Source organism: Maniola jurtina, chromosome 15 (assembly GCF_905333055.1).
Source record: "Maniola jurtina chromosome 15, ilManJurt1.1, whole genome shotgun sequence".
Lineage (NCBI taxonomy): Eukaryota > Metazoa > Arthropoda > Insecta > Lepidoptera > Nymphalidae > Maniola > Maniola jurtina.
Window position 1 is genome coordinate 12,000,362 of NC_060043.1, and position 27,470 is coordinate 12,027,831.

Below are 27,470 nucleotides of genomic sequence, written 5' to 3' on the forward strand. Positions count from 1 at the left end.
CTTTCCAAATAAAAACTTTGGACATTACGAATGACAAAGATAAATATTTTTGTCCCGCCACGAGCTACACTTAATAACTTTAAATTAATGGGTCCCTTTCAAAATTTTTGTTCTCGAACTTCGATCTCGCTGAGTATTTTACTTTTATAACTGCGAGAAGTGGAAAAGTCGTTAGCCATTCTATGCTGTATGAATTGCTTTTTCACTTAAATGTTCACGGTTTAATGATGTACCTACTCCTAGTTATAAGTACAGTTAGGAACCTTGATTTACCTACCACGATATTGAATTTCAAGGTAAGTTGAAAGCTTCTTAGATTTCATTACATAAAGGGATTAAGCTGAAATTGAACGTAATCAAGCGCTAATCGAAATCGCGCAAAATGTTCTGTGTACGGTTTCAGGCTTTACCAAAGTCTACCAAAATCGGATGGCAAGTGGGTTCATATTGGTTCCGAACATGAAGAGTGCCAACGAGACCCTATTACTAAACCTTCGCTGTCTGTCTGACTGTCTGCCCATCAGTGTGCTTGCATCTTATGAACCGTAATAGCACAGTTTAACGAAATACTACTGTGGTAATAGGTAAAGAGTTGAAATTTTCACATTATATGTATTTCTATTGCCGCTATATCAACAAGTAATACAAAATGGCCGCTATGAAAAATTAAAATAATTAAAAGTGTTACTTCTTGTACGCTTTTAAGCTGACCTGAGTACAGAAAATGATCACAATATCTGCCGCCTTTTGAAAATTTCAAAAATAAAGCGCATAACTTGATATTAAAGTGCATTTTAACTAAATACTTACTTACCTACCAAATGACAAGTGTAAATTAAAAATTTATAACACCCCCGACAAGTGAAGGTTACAGTGACTAGAAAAGAGCTGATAACTTTCAAACGGCTGAACCGATTTTCTTGGATTATAGCTAAGAACACTCTCGATCAAGCCACCTTTCAAACAAAAAAAAAACTAAAGTAAAATCGGTTCATTAGTTTAGGAGCTACGATACCACGGACAGATACACAGATACACACGTCAAACTTATAACACCCCTCTTTTTGGATCGGGGGTTAAAAACCTAAAATATCTTATCATCCGACTAGAAACAAACTTTTGATCCATAGCCGAATAAGGTAGGTATTACCCATTAAACCAACAACGAGGCAGTTAAAAGAATGCTAGACCGTACCTGACCGTATGTTTACCTTCACACGTAGTCGTAAACAAACGGTTTGTATAGCCCAGACATAACCGTATCAATGAAGCCGACTCTATAAATAAACTAATAACAATCTATTATTGTCACCAAACATCTGCAACGCGCATCGAACATGGAAGAAGACCAATAAAACCCATCACTTGCGTCACTCGGCGCACTTCAGGCCTTTATTAGCCTTGAAGGAGTTTATTGTGGACATCTTTGAGTACCAATCTGGCTACTCAATCGACCTGCAGACCTGTAGCTTACCTTAGTATTAGCCCAGACATAACCGTATCTTTGATGTCTCTACTCTATACCAAACACCAACCAACATGGGGTTATTTAAGGGGCGGACCAACAAATTCCTGAAAGGCCGGCAACGTATCAGCGGCGGTACCTCTGGTTCAGCAAATGTTCATGGGCAGCGGTAATCACTGAACATCAGGTGACCCGCTTGCTCGGTATTTTATTAAAAAGAAAGACATCTGCAGCGGGCATCGAACATGCAAGAAGAACAATAAAACCCATTACTTGCGTCACTCGGTGCACTTCAGGCCTTTATTAGCCTTGGAAGAGTTTACTGTGGACACCTTTAAAGTAGTAATACCGCGGTTCAACCCGCCAGCAGTCCATAAAATGTGATTGCATAGTTACATTTACCTCCAGCACTATTGGTAACCACACGGAGCTTGAGCTTTGTAGTTTCTTGTATAGTTTCATACTAAAATTGTTCCGCGCCGTCCGATTGCGTACGATTCGTCTAATAAGCCAAACGGCGCGGCACTAAACACGTTTCAGTTTTCGTTCAGTTAGGCTATTACTACTCAGTAAAATCAAAGAGCGGGATTAAAAACTGAATTCACGCAGAAGAAGTCGCGGACATCAGCTAGTCGGTTTGCAAGGCCGTTCTTGGAACGATCGCGTCGGTCTGCAACGTACACATTCGCATTTTATGTGAGGTCCGTGTGGCCTTTTGACGGGCTAATTAATTGGTTTTGGCTCGGAATCTTGTCTCAATTAGCGTGAGATCACATTAACGACTTTTTGTGAGACTAAAAGTCGTTATTTTGTGACACAAAAAGTCGTTATTGTGACGGGAATTTATCATTCAGAAATCAACACTGAATGGTAATCACAAAGCTCATTTGTCATTTATTTTTAATCCATTGAAGGTTTTCTACAAAAAAAAATATTTTATTTTATTATCTCTCAGTGAAGAACAGAAGAATCCAAACTGGGGAAACAACTTCCACGCGGTGTTTCCACTAGATTACTACATGGGGTTATTCAAGGGGCGGACCACCAAATTAATGAAAGGCCGGCAACGCATTGGCAGTTCCTCTGGTGCTGCAAATGTTCATGGGCGGCGTTAATCACTTAACATCAGGTGACCTGCCTGCTGCTAACTATGCTCGCTATTTTAATTAAAACAAAAAAGCCATATTCTGCACATACATACCAATTGTCTGCTCACTGACTGCTCATAACCGTGTTTAATGTAATACATTTCCACTGAGTTTCACGTGACGAAATCCTCACTAGCTTCCTTTATTGGTCAGAGACCTTATCGAAACTTTTTATCGCGATGCAATGACCTTAGTCTGACTTTGCTCTAATACTCTACAAACACTTAACAGTTGCATGCAATTAAACCCTAATTTCCTTGACATAAAGTCGCAAATCGTTTGAAAATATTTCGGATTAGACCAATGTATTATTTGTTATTGGATAGCAGCTGCTCTCGCGATACAGTATTGGTGTTGACATGGAAAATTGGACGAAAATGTCACTGACGTCGCGTCTGAACTTGATATTGCAATAACTAGACGCTGCAGTTCATGATCTTGATATTAATATCAAAATAGCTACTTTAGTTATTGCAATCAATACCAATATTATAAACGCGAAAGTGTGTCTGTCTATTAAATTTTAACGGGCCGTTCCATTTAATTTATTTCGGCGAAATCTGTTACAGCGATAGCTTGTACGAGTATTTGGAGACAGAATATAAGCTACTTTTTATCCCGAGAAATGGAGTTGTCCACAGCGCTGTATTGCGTGGTCGTTAATTTTATTGAAACGTCTTTGAAGGGTTATTTGCTCATTTGACATTTATTTTCAATCCATTGACGGTTTTCTACGAAAAAAAAAGCTCTGTGAATGTGAAGCAGTAATTGTAGAACCAACCAATATCAAATGAGTTTGGTGGCTATCTTTTAGTGTTGATCACTGAGTTAGCTAATCACCCTGCGGCAAGGTGCTATTAAGTATTATGTGGTCCAATCTATACGTTATACCTTCATATTATATACCTAAAGGGGGGAAAGTTTATAAGTTTGTCTGTACGGGGTAATCTCTGGAACTACTCAAGTGATTTTAAAAATTCTTTCACCAGTATAAAGCTACATTATTTGCTTTAAACTAAAATTGCTTTTAACTACCCGTGCGAAGCAGTGGTGAATCGCTAGTTTTGAATAAAATGTTACCGTACAAAAGTTTGAATAAAGCGAGTTTGTGTATTCTGGAAGGTTGTCATTCGGTACACCTGTTCCATAATCGGATTCCCCCACCCCGCCCGCCCACCGCATTTCTCCGAAAGGAACGGAAAGGGGTAAATGTTATTATCCACTCAGTCGCACGTGCGGTCCGACCCTGTTCAACGTCGAGATTTTCATCTTTTGACGTGAAATTGTAACCTTAAATGAAAATAGTATGATGCGTACATTTTGAGAACTCACCCGCCATATTCTCTCAGAATCAACTGGCATGTCAAAAGTACGATTTTAGTCCTTAACTAGCTGATGCCCGCAGCTTCGCCCGCGTGGATTGGTCAGATCCCCTGCAGCATCAGGATTGAGGAGTTGGACTCCAAATTTTTTATGAAACAATGTCGCGAAGTTCCTCTATCGATTAAAAAAGAAATGACGCAAATCGGTTCAGAAATCTCGGAGATTTCGGTGTACATAGGTAGAAAAACACTACTCCCTTTTTGAAAGTCGGTTAAAAAAGTAGCCTATGTTACTCCCTGGTCAATTCTCTACTTGTCTGTGAAAACCCCGTCAAAATCAGTCCAGCCGTTCCGAAGATTAGCCTTTTCAAACAGACAGACAGACAGACAGACAGACAGACAGACAGACAGACAGACAAAAATTTTAAAAACGTCTGATTCAGTGTTGGTATCGTTCAAATAACCATATGAGCTTAATATGAGGTAGTTATTTCGAAATTACAGACAGACACTCCAATTTTATTTATTAGTATAGATTTATAAGGGCGAACGTGAACGGGAAGGGTGAAGGGTGAACGGGAAGGGTGAAAGTACGATTTTAACCGTAAATTTATAAGGGTGAACGTGAACTATACTTTTAACATGACAGTTGACGAAAATCTTTTCGTAGTACCTAAGTACCTACTTCGTAAAAGGAATCTTGCAACTACAGCATTGTTTGACAGTCAGAAAGTACACAATAGCACCCAATTTGAATAAATGACTTTGACTTTGACTCTGAACCTACGTATTTTCAAGTTGCTACGTGTTGATAGATCAATGAGTCAGTAGGAGTCTTCTTATACTTACAGATAAATAAATGCATAGAAAATATAATAAGAATTACTGTAATATACTGGAGAGAAAATAAACAAGTGTAAATTAAAAATTTATAACACCCCCGACGATCCAAAGTATCTGAGTTTTCCAAAACATCATTTTCAAATAAATAATTATGTATTTAGGCAACGTCCATCTTGACAGCTTGACATTTGTCTATTGACATAATATTATGAACCTAACGGTTATCTAACCTTCTTTTCTACAAGAAAACTAGAAAAGAGCTGATAACTCTTAAACGGCTGAACCAATTTTTTTTGATTATAGCTAAGAACACTCTCGATCAAGCCACCTTTCAAACAAAAAAAAACTAAATTAAAATCGGTTCATTCGTTTAGGCGCTACGATGCCACAGACAGATACACAGATACACAGATACACAGACACACAGATACACACGTCAAACTTATAACACCCCTCTTTTTGGGTCGGGGGTTAATAAGCAAGTTATAAAAATTATATTTATTTACACAAAAAAATTGACACAATTCAGTGATCAAGACAAAGCAACTCAAGTGTGATTGAATGCGATGAGATCTGAGGACAGGACCGAGGGACGTCGCCGCTCTATTGTCTCGCTGGCTCCATTGTGCGAGGCATGTTTTTGTTCATTCATTGAAAAACTCATCGTGTACAATTTTTTTTTCCAATCAATAGACATGTTGTTTTTAGAGATACGTACCTTATAAAACAAGGAACTCTTATAATTTTGTTCAGGCCATATCTATCTTTTCAATAACCTTCAAAAAAGGAGGAGGTTCAGCGCTCACTGCGCTCGTTTTCATGTTGAGACGTTTTTATTTTAGTACTAGAGGATGCCCGCGACTTCATCCGCGTGGATTTATGTTTTTAAAGATCCCGTGGGAACTCTTTGATTATCCGGGATAAAAAGTAGGCTATGTCCGTCCCCGAGATATAAGCCTGTACCAAATTTCGTCAGAATCGGTTAAACTGTTGGGCCGTGAAAAGGTAGCAGACAGACAGACAGACAGACACACACACTTTCGGATTTATAATATTAGTATGGATTAGGTAAGTATTACATTTTGTCCATTTTTTCACCAATGGTTCAACTATTTACAACAACATACCATATAAAACAGCGGATATGGAGCTCTGTATCGGCTACCAACTGCAAATCAAAGCGAGTACTTACCTGAAATAGAAAAAAAAATTAACACCATACAGAATTAGTGTTATTACGTTTTGTATGAATTAAATTGTAGTTATTTAGTTAAATATGATCACTCCCTGACCCCATGCATTATTTCCTATCTTATCCCTAGAGTGTTTTTCTAAAACGCGAAGCCAGAAGCTCGCGAAGGAGTCTTGCATGATGCAAGTCTACGAGGCAGAGTGAAACGAAGGAGAGGTTGCGAGCGAAGCGAGCTGGCTACTTCTGTAGCGAAATGAAGGTTGATTAGGTAAAACTTAATGAAGAGTCGACTAAACGCGTCTTCTGTCACAGCCTATTTGACAGTCAGTAAAATTTCAATAAACGTCAACTTTATTTTTTAGTTAATATAATTCAGACTTTTTCGTGTCTCTGAAGTAAAACCTAAAATATACCCATCGAGTGAATACTGGTAAAAATCTAATATTAACGATTATCACAAAATGGTTCGGACTTTTATCATTAAGACTTGGTAAATCTTAGGTTTTACTGGAGAATTATGCATAAACACCACAAGAACATTTACAAAATATGAAACGCACGAGTCGCGCATTTGTAATATGCTAGGGAGTAGGGACTTATATTTGCCTATATCTAGCAGCCTATGTATAGCGGTTGAAATTAAAAAGACGTCTATGACTATGATTTGGACTATGATTTTCCAAGATAATAATTAGGTTATTATTAGAAATGTACTTTTGGACTTCGTCTGTGTTGGTGTTATTAGCTGGCGGGCGTGCTCTGCCTTTTTGGAGTGTTTTTTTTTTTGTTAAAACTGACTGGAAAGCGCTCTAAGGGGGTGCCGTGCGTATGTCGGCGAGCGCCGGCACAGACGGGGTCCATACTTGTATAGTTTAACTAATTTGTTACAAATAACTACAAACTTGACATTGACTAATCTTTGTAAAGCCAGACGAGAGAGAGAGAGAAAAAAAAGAAATGTACTTATCTCTCTATCAAAGTCTCTGTCTCATCTCTGTACAAAATATAATATTATATCCAGCTACATTCCGGCATCGACCGCAGCCAACTGTAGTGGGTACGGCAACCAACCGCAGTATCCGACAGTTGCTATTACAGGCCTGCATTGTGTTTATTTAGTGGACGATATTTTGAGCTCAGAGCCGCACGCGCCGACCCTTTGATGAAAAATTACGAGATGGTATACTTTATAATGTGCACAAACATTCTAGCAAATAAGTTACCAGTTATTATACTACTACGTAATTCAATGGATGAAGCCCGCGACTTTATCCGCTTGGATTTAGGTTTTTCAAAATCCCTTGAGAACTTTTTGATTTGCAAGGGAATATCCCGCAGATGTGGATAAGCGTAAGTTTCACGCTTATCCACATCTGCGGGATATTCTTTTATTTAGGACCATAACGCATACAAGAAAAAATTTAATAAACACAAATCCTTAAAACCCGGCGTTGACGGGTATTAACGTTGTAGGTACGCGTTAAAAAAGCGTTGTCGTGTCACAGATACTTAGGAATGCATTTGTTTTATCTGAACGCTTTTTTAATGGACGTTAAAAAAGCTCTCGTATGAATGAGGCGCATGTCTTAAGAACACAACGACCAATGATATGGCTTCCTCAAAGTAACGCTTTTTCCACAAAGTCTGCTGATGATAATAATTTTATTATAAGTTATGTAAACCTATTATTAATCCAGCTAAATTCTATAATCCGTCAGTCGCCATACCGCAGAGATCTGAAGTCCGAAATACCACAACTGACCGCAGTATCCGATTAGTTACTATTCCAGGCTTGAATTGTGTACATATTTAGTTGATGATAATTTGAACTGTGCTGTTATCTGATAGGAAAACATCGCAAGGAAACCTGCATGCCTGAGAGTTCATAATGTTATCAAAGGTGTGTGAAGTCTGCCAATCCACACTTGACCAGCGTGGAAGACTATGGCCAAAACCCCTTCGATTCAAAAGCACTTGTAAAAGTTTATTTGAATAAAAATCTATTCTATTCTATTCTTCTCATTCATTCTGCAAGGAGACCTGTACCCGATGATGATATTCCAATATCCTTAAAGAGTTATGAAACATCCGTTAAAAGAACTCATCAGAGGAATCGGCCACATCATCAGAGGAAATGAAAAATGGATCAGCACGGTGCCGGTGCCTGCGTAGCATCGAGGGATCGCTTAAAATGTCATTAGCAAGCGACATCGAATACTTGCTGAAATCGCACTATACTTAACCGTCTCAGCGTGATTGTGGATTTTAGTAACAAATTACTGTAAGGCGCAGTGCACACCTGCTGAGCGGAGTGACACTGAAGCGCAACGTCTATTTTAGTAAAAACTCAAAGTAAGCTTTATAAACTTTGTCATATACGCGCGTCACATCACAGTTCTTGCGTGTTTTGTTTTCATTTTACCAATTTCCACTGAGTTGAAGTTGTTATCAATACCTACCACATCAAAATGGTACGAAATAAAAAAATAGTACGAAGTCCAATCTTTAGCAGCTTTTGGAACTGCGCGGGATACCGTCTTGCCGACCACACGCATGCACTTAGCTGTGCAAACAGGCTGGTGCAGGTAAGCTCTCAGGTGAGCTCAAAGTCTTCGTCAAAAAACCGGTTCAAATAAATGAATGGAAAGAAATAAATGAACGGGGAGGGCAAAGCACTCGGGCTTGCTAAATCCATATTTGATGAGGACCTTCATCAAAATCGCTATATAATATTCAGTAGCGAGCTACTGGCTTGGACCCCCGGGTCCCGCAGCTTGACCTCGCTCGTGTACTCGTATGTAGAAATCAATGTGCTTTGACCTTTACTATGCAAGGACTTTGTAAGTGGTGATAGCCTAGTGGTAAGGATGTCGGCTTTCTTTTCGGGAGGTCATGGGTTCGATCCAGGACGTGCACCTCTAACTCTTCAGAATTATGTGCGTTTTAAGCAGTCCATAAATATTATAAATGCGAAAGTGTGTCTTTCTGTCTGTCTGCAAGCTTTTCACGGCCCAACAGTTTAACCAACTTTAATGAAATTTGGTATAGCTTACATCTCGGGGACGAACATGGGCTACTTTTTATCCCAGAAAATCAAAAAGTTTGCACGGGATTCTTAAAAATCCATCCGTTTAACCGATTTATATAAAACTAGCTGATGCCCGCAGCTTCGCCCGCGTGGATTGGTCAGATCCCCTGCAGCATCAGGATTGAGGAGTTGGACTCCAAATTTTTTATGAAACAATGTCGCAAAGTTTCTCTATCGATTAAAAAAAAAATTACGCAAATCAGTTCAGAAATCTCGGAGATTTCAGTGTACATAGGTAGAAAAACACAACTCCCTTTTTGAAAGTCGGTTAAAAACGCCCTGGTCAATCCTCAACTTGTCTGTGAAAATCCCGTCAAAATCGGTTCAGCCGTTCCGGAGATTAGCCTTTTCAAACAGACAGACAGACAGACAGACAGACAAAAATTTTAAAAACGTGTTATTCAGTGTTGGTATCGTTCTAATAACCATATGCGCTTAATATGAGGTAGTTATTTCGAAATTACAGACAGACACTCCAATTTTATTTATTAGTATAGATTAACTACAGACGTACCTTGCTTGCATCCCGGAAATTTACATTGGCGAAAAATCAAAGAGTTTCCACGGGATTTAATCAAAATCGAAATCCACGCAGACGAAGTCGCGGGCGTCATCTCGTGTTAAATATGTTTAAAATTTCTACCTACAGCTGGGGCACCTGTGATAACAATTTGATTAGTAATCCGCATTACATCATAATCAAGTAGGTATTGCATTAAGTACCTAACTGATTAATACGGCTTCCTCGCTTATTAATGTTAATTAATAAGCACGCAATGGTCGTGCTGACTTTGGGGTAAGTATGACAGTTTTATGGACTCCACACATCTATCTTGAATTATCATATTGTAGATAAACGGGTACATATCACGATTCATTTGGAGTTTTTGATAGACGGACAGACAGACAGACAACAAAGTGATCCTATAAAGGTTCCTTTTTTGCTTTTGAGGTATAGAACCTTAAAAAGTGCACAAAAGGAAAATAGGGGCAGAATTCGGACCTCCAAAGTAATCGATTTGAGTCAAACAGCGCAGAGGACTAATGGATTTCACCACTACGGTATACCATCGCCATATCAGATGGCCAATTCAATGATAATAAATCAAACGAAACAATCAGTAAGATCTGATAGCCGCAGAAACAATGAATAATCGATTAACGAAAGAATCGCAATCGAGTAGCGTCGAGCAATCATCGAACGAGACATCGATACTTTGTCATTGTTAACCGCAGGTCATTTAAAACGATAGCTGAAGCTCCTTTGATATGGTATCAGATGTACTGATAAGTACAGAACACTGATCAAGTCAGAATACGCATTAGGTGGAGTTCCGTAGCCATGCTTATGAAAAACATCTTGCCGTGAACAAACCGGCCAAGTGCGAGTTAGACTCGCGCACCGAGGGTTCCGTACTCAGGTATTTTTTTTCCACATTTTCCACGATAAATCAAAAACTATTAAGTATACGTAGAAATAAATTAAAAACTGGATAGAATGTGCAGGTAAAGCCTTTTCCTGTAGTACGAAACCCTCGGTGCGCGAGTCTAACTCGCACTTCCCCAGTTTTTCTGGATAAAGACAGGATATTTAGTGGTCTGGTCATAGTTATCCAATAGGTACCGTTTTACGTTAACTGCCTGTATTTTTATCTAAATCTTTATTCGCATGCGAAATTTGAAAATATGATCATTAAATCATCGCTAGACAACGTGATTTGAATATTTATGACATTATTAAAGGACCTATTAAATTTTTGAAAACAAAGCGATTTAAGATAGGCTTACTCGTGCAGTTTACTGACAACATGACTCTGGGGTTCTGCCGAAATAAAATCACAGGTTTTTCTTAGGTTTCGTACCTCAAAAGGAAAAACGGAACCCTTATAGGATCACTTAGTTGTCTGTCTGTCTGTCCGACTGTCCGTCCGTGATGATGCAGCCTAAGATGGAGCGCGCTTGCCTAGAATATGCCTATTCACTATTGACTTGGCTAACCTATTACCTCGGTTTTGTCTTTAATTCTTCTTATTAGAATTGTACTCTTAGCACGAGTTCGCAAATCTAAAGAGCTTCGGATTTTTTTGTACTTAATTAGTACCAATTAATGAACATTACTTTTCATAACCAATAATGTTAAAACTTAAGAGGAGCTAGCTGGTAGATGTATGGAGAAACTCAATATCGAATTTCGTTAGAGTATCGAAACTATAAAAGCTCATAGTAAGGAATGTTAGTAATTCGATAAAGTCGAAACACGAATATTTTCACGATAATCTACAAGGCCTGCAGTTTGGGACTTGAGTAACTTTAGGTTTAGGTTTAGACCTAAAAATACTCAGTAACATGATCAAAACGTTTGTAGTTTTCATAAATATTTATTTTCCCGTGTGTAAATGATAAAAGCGAGATAAGTTACAGTCTATTATTCTCGTACCTACGTCGTGAATCGTGGTCGTAAAACCAGCTATAAATATTTAATACGCTCGCGGTTCCCTTTAAGGAACGTTTTGCAAGTTGTTAAGACGTTTTGATTCAATGTAGCTCACATTATTGAAACCAGCAGCGCTATTTTTTCTTATTTACTGCGATCTCACCTGGTGGTAGGTGATAATGCAGTCTAAATTGGAAGCAGGCTAATCATAATCTATCGGGCGGGAGTATTATCATTTCGAACCATCATCCACTGCTCTGAACGGGTCTCCACTCAGAATAAGAAGGATTTAGGCCAGTCCATTACGCTGGCCAAGTACGGATAGGTAGACTTCACACTTCTTTGAGAATATTATAAAGAACTCTCAGGCATCCAATATTCTCTTCTTTTATAGTTTGAGAGTTAGAACGCACATGTTTTCGAAACGTAAGGTAGAGATCTTATATCTTCAGCAAAAATTACAAATCGAAACTCGCGAAAACTACAATAGTTATCGATATGTGCAAACTCGTCTTAAGGGTATATTTATGCAAACTGTAAATAAAATATGATTACTATGTGAAAATTGTAGCACAAACACTAAGTAATTCAATATGTACAAAATTTGTTAGCGTTTACTTGGAAATTTCTTGTTAATCAACATTAAGAGGGCTCTCTCCGTCACTCGTTTCATACAATCGTAGTTCCAATTTCATTTGAATATTAAACAACCAAAGTCCATGAAATTTTGCAGACATATTCTAGAAACTAATATCTATGTCTGTGGTTTTCCAGATTTCTGTTAAAATATTCGGTTTCAAAGTTACGCGGTCTTAAAAGTTTACATACAAATCTTTGAACCCCTGTAATTTTAAAACTACATATTTTTAGAAAAATCTAAAACACCACAGACACAGATACTAGTTTCTAGAATATGTCTGCAAAATTTCATGGACTTTGGTTGCTTAATATTCAAATGAAATTGGAACTACGATTGTATGAAACGAGTGGAAACGAGTGACGGAGAGAGCCCTGTTAAGTAACTTGTTGAGAGAACTTTGTTTGTCTTTACAGACTTAACACAAACATAACACAAGACTCAAAGAAATTCTTTAGCAGTGAGCTATCACAATATGACGACTCTTACTCTCTCTCTATATTAAACCAAAACCCGGTCAAGTGCGAGTCAGATTCGAACACGAAGGGTTCCGTACAAGATATAACACTTTTTAATTATTTTTTTGTTATGTAACACACAAATTCACGGTTTTCGGATTATTATCTTTACTTGTGCTGTAAGGTGTTGCCACCTGCCTTGCTTGGTAATTCTATAATTCTAGTTGAACGTGGGAGTACCTACCATATAGGTTTTGATTCTCTTGACAGGTCTTGACAGACACAAATAACGAAGTGATCCTATAAGTGGTCCTTTTTTCTCTGGAGAAAAAATGATTATGATTATGATTATGAGATACGGAATCCTATAAAAAAACCAATGAAAGAAGCAATTTAATGCAAGCCTTTCATGATTATAGATCAACGGGAAATACCGTATAGGTTTTCTTAACAGACGGACAGACGGACAGCAACGAAGTGATTCTATAAGTGCTAAATTACTTTGACGTATATTATGTTATATTCTATTCTATAGCAGTACGAGTATGGAGATCGTTGTTTTGGTTGTAAATTATGTAATAGATAAAAAAAACAATGAAAGAAGCAATTAAAACCTGCCTTTCATGATTATAGATCAACGGGAAATACCGTATAGGTTTTCTTAACAGGCGGACAGACGGACAGCAACGAAGTGATTCTATAAGTGCTAAATTACTTTGATGTATATGTTATATTCTATTCTATAGCAGTACGAGTATGGAGATCGTTGTTTTGGTTGTAAATTATGTAATAGATAAAAAAAACAATTAAAGAAGCAATTTAAACCTGCCTTTCATGATTATAGATCAACGGGAAATACCGTATAGGTTTTCTTAACAGACGGACAGACAACGAAATGATTCTATAAGTGGTAAATTACTTTGACGAATATGTTATATTCTATTCCATAGCAGTACGAGTATGGAGATCGTTGTTTTGGTTGTAAAGCAGCATTATGTAATAGCTATACATAATAACTAGGTGCTAAATATGCCGACCGTCAACAAACCATTTACTATGCCATATGTGTTGAGTAAATAATCTTCCAGCGGCATTGTTCTATGACGTGTCCACGTCTCAATGACGAAACTAATAAAAATCTAGAAGGTCTAGGCATCTAAAGTCTAGACTCTACCAAAATTACCAGTGGGTTCCTTACTACGTACAACTACAGGAGGTAGGTACAAGTGTAAATTAAAAATTTATAACACCCCCGACAAGTGAAGGTTACAAGTAACTAGAAAAGAGCTGATAACTTTCAAACGGCTGAACCGATTTTCTTGGATTAAAGCTAAGAACACTCTCGATCAAGCCACCTTTCAAACAAAAACACCTAAATTAAAGTCGGTTCATTAATTTAAGAGCCACGATGCCACAGACAGATACACAGATACACACGTCAAACTTATAACACCTCTCTTTTTGGGTCAGGGGTTAATAAAAAGAAAAGATGACTGACTGACTGATCTATCAACGCACATCTCAAACTACTAGACGGATTGGGATGAAATTTAGTACCCAGTGGCTATAATGAAGTAGAATCCGCTAATAAAGGATTTTTTTAAATACAAGCCCTAATAGAGTAAAACAAGGGTTTCAAAAAATAATATATTTCAAGAAAAAGGACAATGTACATGATTATCTGAATGAATTATGCGGCAAAGAAACTACATGAATCATCCCAGTGACATCTCGTCTCAGAAACTAAACAAGAGGAATCGGTCAATCAACTGAGATGTTGGCGAAAACACCAAGACATGTTTACTATTATAAGTATAGATTGTTACAGCTATACTCACATATTCAGACGATGTAAGCCCGATTAGTTTCGAACCTTTCATATGAAAGGGCTTATCTGTAGATACTAAAACAGATTTTTATTTATTTTCATGCATAATAATAGTTTTTGATTTATCGTGCAAAATGTTGAAAAAAATACCCGAGTACGGAACCCTCAGTACTGACTCGCACTTGGCCGGTTTTTGTACTTACGAAGCGAAAATACTATAGTTCCAGTAACGAACAGAATATCTTTTAAAAATCACTATAAGTATTGTACCTACATTAGTAAGTAAAAAGTCGATTAAAAAATCCATGTTCGGTACAAGGAACATTAGTGGGTCACTCAGTAAACAAAATAATTAATACCAATTAAAAGAGGACGCAAAGAATTCCCCTCTACGCTCCATAAGAGGAAGCTTGGTTGATATCAAACATTAGCTCGATATTCCTCGTTGTTACTCGGTAACAACGTTCGTACATTACAAACTTCGATATGCCTACTTACTTACTAACTTTAATATATATACAACTTAAAAAAAAACCCCGACACAAAAACCTCTATAAGAAAACTATAAAAGAGCTGATAACTTTCAAACGACTGAACCGATTTTCTTGGATTATAGCTAAGAACACTCTCTATCAAGCCACCTTTCCGACAAAAAAAAACTATATTAAAATCGGTTCATTAGTTTAGGAGCTACGATGCCACAGACAGATACACACGTCAAACTTATAACACCCCTCTTTTTGGGTCGGGGGTCAAAAAGAAAAAACCTGACTGACTGATCTATCAACACAGCTCAGATTACTGGACGGATCCTGCTAAAATTTAGCATGCACATAGCTATTTTATCGAAGACATCCGCTAAGAAAGGATTTTTGAAAATTCAACCCCCAAGGGGGTTAAAATTTATGTAGTCCATAAGCTAGTTATAATATTAAAAATGCGAAAGTATGCAGTGTCTGGCTGTTCGCTAGATTTTTACGGCCCATCCGTTCAACCAATTTTTATGAAATTCAGTAAGTACTTACAGAGACAACCTGCATCCCAGGGAAGGACATAGGCTATCCTAATATTATTGAAATCTGCTACATTTTTATCAAAGAAATGATTTATAGAAAATTGACTTCCTGTAACAAAATGTAGTAATAAAAATAACCTCAACTCATAAGAACAGATTTTATTCCATAGCTATAAAATGCATGATAAACTTTAACTTTAATTCTAAACTATTTACTAACTTCTTGAAAACATATTAATAAATTCCAATCTTTTCTGTTTCGAATCAATAAAACCACCACTTTTCTTGCCGCCATTTTCCCATCTCCCCCAATTATCTTCTTTTTTTTTAAATTCAACTTTAGGCAAAAGCAATGTTACTAACAGTAGTAAATATTTCAGGTATTTTATTTCAAGTCTAAATCATCAGTTATCAGATTATATTTTTAAGAAACTGATACCATACTGTCAATAAATGGGTTATTACAATGGTTGTACAGTCTATAATAGTTAAACAATAGCTCTGAAATAATATGTCGTAATAAACAAACGATTTTTAAATCGCCTCTAATTAATTAAGATAATAACAATATGCCATGGACAGTAGGTATATTTACGAAACATGCATGACACACTGTTTGTCTCTATTGTTTTGAACCTAAACGTTAGATTAGAACACACTATAGACATGTCTCACTACAAAAAGTACTTACAACTTTTTGTCTCGTAACATGCCACAACACACTCGCAAGACTCAGCATAAGTTTCTTGTAGGTCTTGTGGTATACGCATCGAGTATACGGTATACGGTACGCTATACGTTTGGAAAATAAAAAATGATAATGCCTATAGACAAGACAATTTTGTTTTTGTTTTAATAATAATAAATTTTATTGAGCAAAACATAAACACATAAACACACAAATTTAAACACTGTTGAACAATGTACTAAGACTAGATTATTATACAATTTGGTACTTAACAAATTTTTGATGACAAAGTAAGATAATTAGTAATTAGTAAGATGAGTGTTGCAAGATTAAGGACTGGCTATCCTAGCTAGATTTTTTACATCTGTGTTAAGGATAGCCAGCCCTCTCCCTCTTTGCGGCTCACTATTTGCGGCGGCGTACAACAAATTGTCCTATTTGTCGCATCTGTCTCGTTTGCACTTAAGCATTTAAAAGTGATCTGTCTCACGTCGTGTCGGGGCAAGTGTACAATGTCTGACAGGGCTCTAAGATAAATTGCCCCGACAAACCTGTGTTCGCGACCATTGTCAACGAAATTGTGAATTAATTATTTGAGAAAAATAATGATTTACATGTGTAATGCGACACACCGTTACTTAAACCCCTTGTTTGGTAAATAAACGTGATGATATCAACACGTTTATTTTTATTTACTCACGAATATTAATTTATTTACACGACAAAACATACGACGGCCGAAGACTGAACAAATTCTCCTATTTGTCTCATCTGTCCCTTTTTCACTTAACCATTTAAAAGTGATCTGTCTCACGTCTTGTCGGGGCAAGTGTACAATGTTCCGGTGAGACAGAGCTCTAAGATAAATTGCCCCGACAATGGCCGCAAACCTGTCAGCGAAATTGTAAATTATTTGAGAAAAATAATGATATACTCGCGCGACGCGACAGGAATTCTAAATTTATTTTCAGCTTTACTAGTTTCACACATTGGTATAGGTACTTAGATAATATGAAAAATATTTATTGTTGAGCGAATGTAACTTTTTTAATGTTAGGCTAGCTAAGTATTTTAGCTGTGATATGGCTAACGGCCAAAATTAATGCTCAATCTATCTTTAACTTGTCGATAAGTTACTTAGCAACGCTGTTATATTATATGTCAAAAAGACTTTTGACGAATAACAACATTGCTACGTAACTTATCGACAGATTACAGATAGATTAAATTTAATTTTGGCCGTAAGACGTCCGCCTCCAATTCGGGAGGAGGGACGTCCAAGAAAAATCAAAGTCAAAGTCAAAGTATTTATGCAAGTTGGGTACTTATTGTACACTTTATGATTGTCAAACAATGATGTAGTGGTGATAATTAATTACGTAAACTTAGAACTAAAGTTACGTGGGTTCCAAACGCGCACAGGTCTTCGCGTCAAATCCTTGAAAAGACCTGAATTTACGCGGACGAAACCGCAGGTTCAAGTTAGTACTGAGTAGGAATTACCTATTCTATTGATAAAAACAAAATATGATAAAATATAACCCATGAATATACGATAAATATCGTTCTCCATATTAGGCCAGAGTTTAGACCGAGATCTACTTGTAATTCAAGCCAAGTCGATTTGAATTTGTCAATTGACAGAGGCATTACATTTCAGCGTCATGGTAGAGCGCTTAAAATGGTTAATCGCACCTATTAAGTTGACTCGATGATTGATAGATTGGTAGAATACCTCCGTTCGATTAAATGACATGTTCCCATTGATTTATTTCACTACAATACGGTTATTGGTTAACAGTCTCTCCGTCACTCGTTTCATACTATCGTAGTTCCAATTTCTTCTGAATAATAAGCAACCAAAGTCCATGAAATTTTGCAGACATATTCTAGAAACTAATATCTATGTCTGTGGTTTTCCAGATTTCTGTTAAAATATTCGGTTTCAAAGTTACGCGGTCTTAAAAAAATTCATACAAATCTTTGAGCCCCTGTAATTTTAAAACTGCATATTTTTAGAAAAATCTAAAACACCACAGACACAGCTATTAGTTTCTAGAATATGTCTGCAAAATTTCATGGACTTTGGTTGCTTAATATTCAAATGAAATTGGAACTACGATTGTATGAAACGAGTGACGGAGAGAGCCCTCTTAAAGATCCAACTAGGGACCGGCGCAGTGGCGTAGCGTGGACTAATATGGACGTTGGCGAAGTGGCATAAGCGAGGCCCCTTTTCTTTCGTTCCCAAGATCTACCCAATAGATCTAGCTATCCTGCCGAAAATGCTTGGACCTATTCATACCTACTCATAACAGCGAAAATCACAAATGCGCGGTGGGAGAATATTGAAAGCAAGCACTCAGATTTGAAAAAACAGGCCAAGTGCGAGTCAGACTCGCGCACTGAGGGTTCCGTTTATTTGTTCCGGTAAAACTATTATACATAAAAATAAATGAAAATCTGTTTTAGAATGTACAGGTAAAGCCCTTTCATAATATGATACCCCACTTGGTATAGTTATCTTACTTTGAAAATTGAAACACGTTTTAATTTTTTTTTATGATGTTCGCGGTTTTCAGATTTATTCCTGTACTTGTGGTATAAGACCTACCGACCTGCCAAATTTCATGATTCTAAGTACACGGGAAGTACCTACCCTATAGGTTTCTTGACAGACACGACGGACAGACGGACAGATAGACACAGACAGACAACGAAGTGATCCTATAGGGGTTCCATTTTTTTTTTTTTGAGGTACGGAACCCTAAAAATAGTATCTTTTCTGAATTTAATGTGGCTTTCAACTTCCATTATTATTCAGAACGTTTATGATGTATCGTAGTATAAGTTATAATTCTTATTCATATTGTTTTACCCCTTAGGGGTTGAATTTTCGAAAATCCTTTTTAGTGGATGTCTACGTCCGCGTCATAATAGCTATCTGCATGCCAAATCGCCCGTCCAGTAGTTTGAGCTGTGCGTTCAAAGATCAGTCAGTCAGTCAGCTTTTCCTTTTATACTTATACTAGACGATGCCCGTAGCTTCGCCCGCGTGGATCCCCTGCAGCATCAGGATTGAGGTGTAGGAATCCAAATTTTTTATGGAACAATGTCGCAAAATTCCCTTAACGTTAAAAAAAATATTACGCAAATCGGTTCAGAAATCTCGTAGATTGTACCTACATAGGTAGAAAAACAATTCCATTTTTCAAAGTCGGTTAAAAAACTACTTCTTGATTACTGTTACTTCTTGGTTAATCTTCTACTTGTCTGTGAAAGTCCCGTCAAAATAGGTTTAGCCATTCCGAAAATTAGCCCGTTCAAACAGACACGACACTTCAATAATTTTATCACACTAATAATCTTATAAAGGAGAAAGTTTGTGTGTGTGTGTGTATGTTTGTTACTCCTTCACGCAAAAACTACTGGACGGATTGGGCTGTTTAGAATGGAGATAGATTATACCCTGGATTAGCACATAGGCTACTTTTTATCCCGGAAAATCAAAGAGCTCCCACGGGAATTTTAAAAACCTACATCCACGCGAACGAAGTCGCGGGTATGAGCTAGTTTATTATAAGTATAGATTTAGATACCTACCAATGTTTAGTGAGTCGTTCTTTAAAATCAGCTAATCGACGTCTTTCAACGTTAACTCTGATTGATAGATCCAAAGAAAGGCGTCGTCATTCCAGCTCCATTAAATAACATCATACGTAAGGTATTCACTTATGCTACAGCTTCACTATCGCGATTCGGCAAATGATATTGCGAATTCTATGGACAGCGGCAATCGCATCGTTCCGCACATTTGCGGCTACCATTAAATCCCACGGAATTTCTTTGTTTTTAACCCCCGACCCAAAAAGAGGGGTGTTATAAGTTTCACGTGTGTATCTGTCTGTTCTTTGTTTTTAACCCCCGACCCAAAAAGAGGGGTGTTATAAGTTTGACGTGTGTATCTGTCTGTGACATCGTAGCTCCTAAACTAATGAACCGATTTTAATTTAGTTTTTTTTTTTGTTTGAAAGGTGGCTTGATCGAGAGTGTTCTTAGCTATAATCCAAGAAAATCGGTTCAGCCGTTTGAAAGTTATCAGCTCTTTTCTGTCCTTCACTTGTCGGGGGTGTTATAAATTTTTAATTAAAAAAAAACTAAATTAAAATAGGTTCATTAGTTTAGGAGCTACGATGTCACAGACACATACACAGATACACACGTCAAACTTATAACACTCCTCTTTTTGGGTCGGGGGTTAAAAACCTGTATTCGAAGTAATCATTCGGCTTAGCTTGAACGTGCGACACGATGCAATTGCCGCCGGCCACACAATTCGCAACATCGTGAATAATTTGCCGATTGTCGATAGTGGAGTCGCGTCATTAGGGAATATACATACATGCCACACAGTCTAGTGGTAATGTGTTAACCGAACCAGTAAATGGATTATTATGCTCGTGGATTATACGCAAAGTGCTGCTTAGTCATTTTAACTAAATAACACTATCCAGGTATTTTCCTCGGACAAAGAAAAAATTATACCTTTATGTACATAGCTCATAGGCCTTCCCTATAGTGGCGCTCTATAGGGAAGGCGTATGTCCAACAGTGGACATCCACAGGCTGATGATGATGATGATGTACATAGGCCGCGACTTCGTCCACGTGGACTACAAAAATTTCAAACCCCTATTTTACCCCCTTAGGAGTTTTCAAAAAAATTTTGAGTGTCTACATCATGATACTATTAAATTATATATAATCAAAAATCCTTTCTTGTCTGATGTCTACGTCATAATAGTTATCTGCTTGCCAAATGTCAGCCCGATCCGTCCAGTAGTTTGAGCTGTGCGTCAGTCAGTCGAACAGTCAGCTTTTCTTTTACAGGTAGGTAGGTATATAAATTAGAAATTACGGGTCTCATAAGAAAGCTCAGTCACTCACCGTGCGATGATGGAGAGAACTATGCACGGAGTTTCTCTCATTTTTATCTTTAAATCAGAAATAAGGAGATCCGTAGAAAAAACCATGAATAACAAGATAGCCCCACTATTGCGAAGCTAAAGTGGCAATGGGCGGAATACAATAATCCGAAGAATTTGGGTTTTTAAAATGTTCGAATGGCGATCGGAAAGCTCAGCGAGCAGATTAAAAAAAAATAAAAAGTACATGGTATTTCATCTTGTACGTACCGTAGTAAGTACGGAACTCTTTTTGTGCGAGTCCGTCTATTTTAGGCAAAAACTGGCCAAGTGCGAGTCAGACTCGCGCACCAGGGGTTCCGTACTCGGGTATTTTTCCGACATTTTACACGATAAATCAAAAACTATTATGCATAAAAATAAATAAATTTTTTTTTAGAATGTACAGGTACAGGTAGGTGCCCTTTCATATGATACCCTTGGATGAATAATGATACCCCACTTGCTACAGTTACCTTACTTTGAAAATTGAAACACATTTCTTCACAGACACGACGGACGGACGGACGGACGGACATATCTAGATTCTAGACAGACAACAAAGTGATCCTATAAGGGTTCCGTTTTCCTTTTGAGGTACGCTTAAAAAGCGACAGGTTATGTCCGAGTTCAGAATTAGCATCAAATTTTCATTTGAGCCCGCTGGGAAAACAAAAGGAAATGGCGGATGATCGCGTAACTTGGGCGTGCAGCAGTCGGAAATAGACCCTCGAGCGGAAGCTTCACCGTGGAAATCATTTCACAGCTCCACAAAAAGATTGCTCTCACTTTGCAACCTATCTTTTTTAAATCCCGTAGTTTTTAGGGTTCCGTACCAAAATGATAAAAATGGAACCCTTATAATAGGTAATAATAATAAGTTTATATTTTCATACAACACATAGTCCATATATGTGTTAGTTACATTATATACTTAATCCTATATTAATAGCTAAACCCAGTTCAAAACCTTATGGTGCAAGTTTCTCGGTCCGTCCGTCCGTCTGTCTGTCACGTACGTACATGCCTTTTTCAGTACGTAACGAGTACAGCTACCATACAGCTACATATTAATAGTGGCCCAACATCATTCGAATAAAAAAAAATCGATCATTTTTAGTTCAATAAAAAAATTGGGGGTTAGCAAAGTAAGATAACTATACCTACGTACCGAGTGGGATATCATTGTACATTCTATTACAGATTTGTATTGCTTAATGTCGAACAAAAGACCGAGCAGACGGGTCACCTGATAATAAGTGGTTATTGCCGCCCATGAACATTTGCTTATATTTACCCTGAATTAACTCAGGAATTGAAAGAGTTCCAACGGGATTTTTTAAAACTAAATCCACGTGAAGTTGCGGGCATCACCTAGTATCTACCTACTCTGTAGTCTTCACAGAACGAGCGAACGTGGAAATTAGATGATTCAGCAACTCGGTAATTCCGGTTTGACGTTTAGTAGTCCAGCCGGTTTTTATGTCGCTGTAAAAAACCATCCTGATGTCCTTGATCGCACACCGTTCAATTAGCTGGTTGGTAGACAGGTAACTGTTAATTGACTCATTGTCTTAAAAATATTATGAAACCGTGGCTGCAGAAACAATTAATTGTGGTCAAAAAAATTGGACTCTGACCAGTGACTGAGAGGCCGACTGATGTAAAGTGGGCTCTACACTCGCGGCACGAACGGCCGCGAAAGCCCGCGACAACTGCGAATCACGAGTGTAGATGTTGTTCACGCCTTCGCGTTCGCGCTTTGCGCCTTTCCCTGATCAGTGTCGGTTTTTTGGTCCGCGACAAAGGGTTTCGTTCATAGTCACGAACAAGACTGTGAAGATTTGCGAGTGTGGAGGGACACAGTTCACGCGTGGATAGCGGCACACATTCACGGCGTGAAATAACGGCGCGACTTCACGTGCGAGTGTAGAGCCGGCTTAACAGGGCTCTCTCCGTCACTCGTTTCATACAATCGTAGTTCCAATTTCATTTGAATATTAAGCAACCAACGTCCATGAAATTTTGCAGACATATTCTAGAAACTAATATCTGTGTCTGTGGTGTTTTAGATTTTTTTTTAAATATGTAGTTTTAAAATTACAGGGGCTCAAAGATTTGTATGAAAATTTTAAAGACCGCGTAACTTTGAAACCGAATATTTTAACAGAAATCGGGAAAACCACAGACATAGATATTAGTTTCTAGAATATGTCTGCAAAATTTCATGGACTTTGGTTGCTTAATATTCAAATGAAATTGGAACTACGATTGTATGAAGCGAGTGGAATCGAGTGACGGAGAGAGCCCTCTTAAGGTTGTTTATAGAGCGAATTTTGACTTTGCTCAGACTTAAGAAACTGTTAAATGAGACAGCGTTATATTGACGACATCGATCTGTCTCGTTTTAGTCTAAGCAAAGACAAAGAATGCTCCACGGAGTTAGGATCAGCTTAACACTCTCACAGGTTCATGTACCTCCCTATTCGTACATCAAGCGATTGCGGGATCAATAATTTTGGCACACGTCTAAAATCTGAACAGCAGACGTATGACTGCACATTGTACAGACCTCAGCCGGGCTTGCGTATTATTCTTGCCTAGTATGTGACCGCACCACACCGTCATGTTGCTACTTCAGATTGGACGACTTATTTTGCGCGCACTTTTAAAACGCGACGCCTTTTTTAGTCTAAGTCAAAGTTGACTTTGGGTCGCGTTTTTAAGCTTTGATTTATAAGGGCTATGGAAAGCTCTTTGTTTCATTCAGTCGAATTCGATAAGTGCGCAATTTTTTCTGTAGTGTTGTAAAGCCTGACCTGTTAAATAATAATTGCGGAAATCCCGTGGAATTAATTTATCATACCATACCATATACATAAAGAAAGCTCTATTAGACTAGGGTATTGCCAAAAAAAATTAAACAACTTAATGACCATAATCACACTAATATTATAAAGGAGAAAGTTTGTATGTGTGTGTGTGTGTGTGTATGTTTGTTACTCCTTCACGCAAAAACTACTGGACGGATTGGGCTGAAATTTAGAATGGCAATAGATTATACCCTGGATTAGCACATAGGCTACTTTTTATCCCGGAAAATCAAAGAGTTCCCACGGGAATTTCAAAAACCTACATCCACGCGAACGAAGTCAGCTAGTACCTCATACTAGTGGCGCCCCCAGAGCAAGTTTTTTATATTTCTGGTCAGGCTATATAGACTGTAGTATCTGCCTACTGTACGCACGATTCAAATTCCGTCGCTCGTTAAAAAGCGATTTGTTACGTTGTAGGTCAGCGCTCAACAATCCAGCGAATAAAGCGAACACTCCACTGGGTCAGGGTCCGCTTATCGGATTAGTTTTGCTGTACCTATACAGGTCGCTGAATTGATTTCGACTTAAGAGATTTTCTTACAAAACGCTGATAAGTCCGAACATCGTATCTCTATAAAATCTAGCTTATTTTTAACAGATCACCTTCTTATCGACTTCAATGATGATGACGTCGATAAGTTTTACGGACCACGGGTCTGCTCTCAAAATTTAGGCCATAGTTCACCACACTGGCCAAGTTCGTATCGCAGACCTTTCAAAACATTATGGAGATCTCCTCACCATATAATAAACTCTCAGGCATGCAGGTTTCCTCACGATTCCTCACGATGTTTTCCTTCACCGGTAATGCAAGTGAATTGAATTGCTGAAAACGTACATAACTCTGAAATATACACACTGGAGCCTCGATAGCTCAACGGTTGAGGAGCGGACTGAATTCCGAAAGGTCGGCGGTTCAAACCCCACCCGTTGCACTATTGTCGTACCCACTCCTGGCACAAGCTCTACGCTTAATTGGAGGGGAAAGCGTAGAATTAGTCATGATTAGCATGGCTAATATTCTTAAAAAAAAACAAGAAAAGAAGAAGACAGCTACAATGTCACGATCGCAATTATCTCTGATTGGTTGATGCTCGCTTACTATTGGCTATAAAGTATTGTTGCAACAAGAATATCATACGTTTAGCCAATCACAACCATTGCAGTTGTAATAAAGATTGATATAGTTTAATCGAGAAGCCGATATCTCATCAAGTCATTACTTACAATTAGTTCCGAACACATTACTGGTTCTGAGTACGCTGACGCTTACTGCTGCTATCAGCGTTAAAATAGCGAAAATCAAGTTGCTTCACAAACAGGCCGGCAATCGCAGGTCCAGCGTATATTAATTTCTTAATAGAGATCAGTGCCAGAGATACATGTCTGTCTTAACTCTAAGTAAAATCTGAATTTAAGTACTTAAGTACCTAGTATTTATCTTAAAATATTGCTATACTTAACTGTATAAAAAAATGTACAGAGCACTTATTTATATTATATTTACCTAGTAATACTACTGAAATAGCATCAAAGTGGCCTTCAGTAAACTTTTCCTAATATTAGAGTAAAGGAAAGGTAAGGAAATAAGGGAGAAAAGAAAAAGTGGTTGGCAGTGGTATTATTTATTTGGTATAGGATACATGTTTGTGTTAACTGATGACTGGATGGAACAATAGGAAACAAAGTGATCCTATAAGGGTTCCGTTTTTCCTTTTGAGGTATGGAACCCTAAAAATGGGAAATTTTAGGTGTCCATTAGACAACAGGGTTTGTATCAGGCAATTCCATCTATCATAGTGATGAATGACTGATGGAACTGATGACTATCCAGATATTTGTCCCACAATCATCAATCATTGCATAATCACATGTAACAGATGGACCCGTTTAAGTGTGGCAAAGAAACCCAGGTCAGAAAAAGACTAGTCATTTTATTATACTTTAGAGGTAAGTTGTCTGTTATGTAGTGTGTGCAAAACTGACGAAAACCTATTGTCTGATGAATGCCTTGGGATAGGATGATGATGGTTGAACATTTGTTTTCTTTTCTTAGTGTGATTTGCAATTAGTCTGAGGATTTTTAAAACATTAGTTCAAGGTTACATGGTTTTATAGGCTGCTCTTCAGAAGCTAGTACTCATATATTTTTTTATTTTATTCACTATAGGTAAGCGCTTGACCACAATCACACCTGATAGAAAGTGATGATGTGGTCTAAGATGGGATGCGTTTGCCTAGGAGCTGCCTATTCATTGCCAATCACAAAGTGAGTTCGAGAATGCATTTCTCTTTAAGCATCTCGGTCCTCGACCAGGAGCCTGGTAGCCAGTGGATTTGGCTATGTCAGTAGCTGTTCTTTTTAGATTTTCATTAGCCTCCAAACTTACTCTTATATTTATAGTACAATGGTTGAACACAGGCATATTTTATGGCACAGATATGCAGTAAACAATTTTTTTTTTAAATACAAATTAGTGCCCTATATTAGTAGTGACAAGAAATAATTTCAAATCATTTCAGTACATTCAACCCAGACTCCCCATAATTTCTGAACCAGCTACTGTCTGACAAGTTTCTTGTACATTGTTATATCTTCTATTTGAATAATTATTGAGCTACAAATTTACTCAGTGCAACTCCAAGGATATCTTACTAACGGCTAAATACTCGAGCAGCTTATCTTAGTACTTATTGAGTCATGTATATAAGTATCCCAAAATGTTGAATGACTTTTTTGACATTTGTTGTACTATGAACTGTTATATTCACTGCTTACACTTAGTACAGGATATGCCCAAAATCCATAATACATAAGCCATTCTTAAGGTTTCAGTATACAACTTTAAATACCTACTTAATTAAACTTTTGCTAAACCAATAATATATTTTTTAGATTGAATTTGATTACTATGCAACTTGAAATAGTATATTCAGGACTTCAATATGTTCAGTGTCTTTATTTTTCTAGACTTCCGAACTTATTTTTAACCGACTTCCCAAAAGGAGGTGGTTTTCAATTCTGCCCGTTCTTTTTTTTAATGTATATATGTATATTTATTCCACTCCAATGTTAACTCTTCAAAATTAAATAACTCTTCAATGATCCATATAAGAACTGAAAGGAAATAAATAAACTAATATTAAATATCCTTTGTTTATTTAAAAAAAAAAACTATTATTAATGATGTTTTAAGGGACTTTTAGAGGAACGGCAACCACAATCCTTATAATATTTTGTCTTAATTTTGTATAATAAAAAATTACTGAGTAAAACATACTTCAATCTGTATATTAATATTAATGATGAAAAGTATGTATGAAGAAAAAGGTTACTGGAATGTGGAATGGTATTATGACATGTTTTCATTATAGTAACATAACAATTAATAAATAATTACAATAACAAAACCAAAAATTCTAGGAATAAACCATACATTTGCAGGAATATTATTGTTATGACATGATCGGCGTGCGAAATTATGAAAATATCATTTGTTAGGCACGATTTA

At 37.4% G+C, this 27,470-nt stretch overlaps 1 protein-coding gene across 1 annotated transcript in view; it reads right to left on the reverse strand.

Moving 5' to 3' along the window:
• Nucleotides 1–27,470, reverse strand: part of LOC123872789 (protein kinase C, brain isozyme) — a 193,850-nt gene that overhangs the window by 165,921 nt on the left and 459 nt on the right. The gene's annotated exons all lie outside the window — the stretch shown is intronic.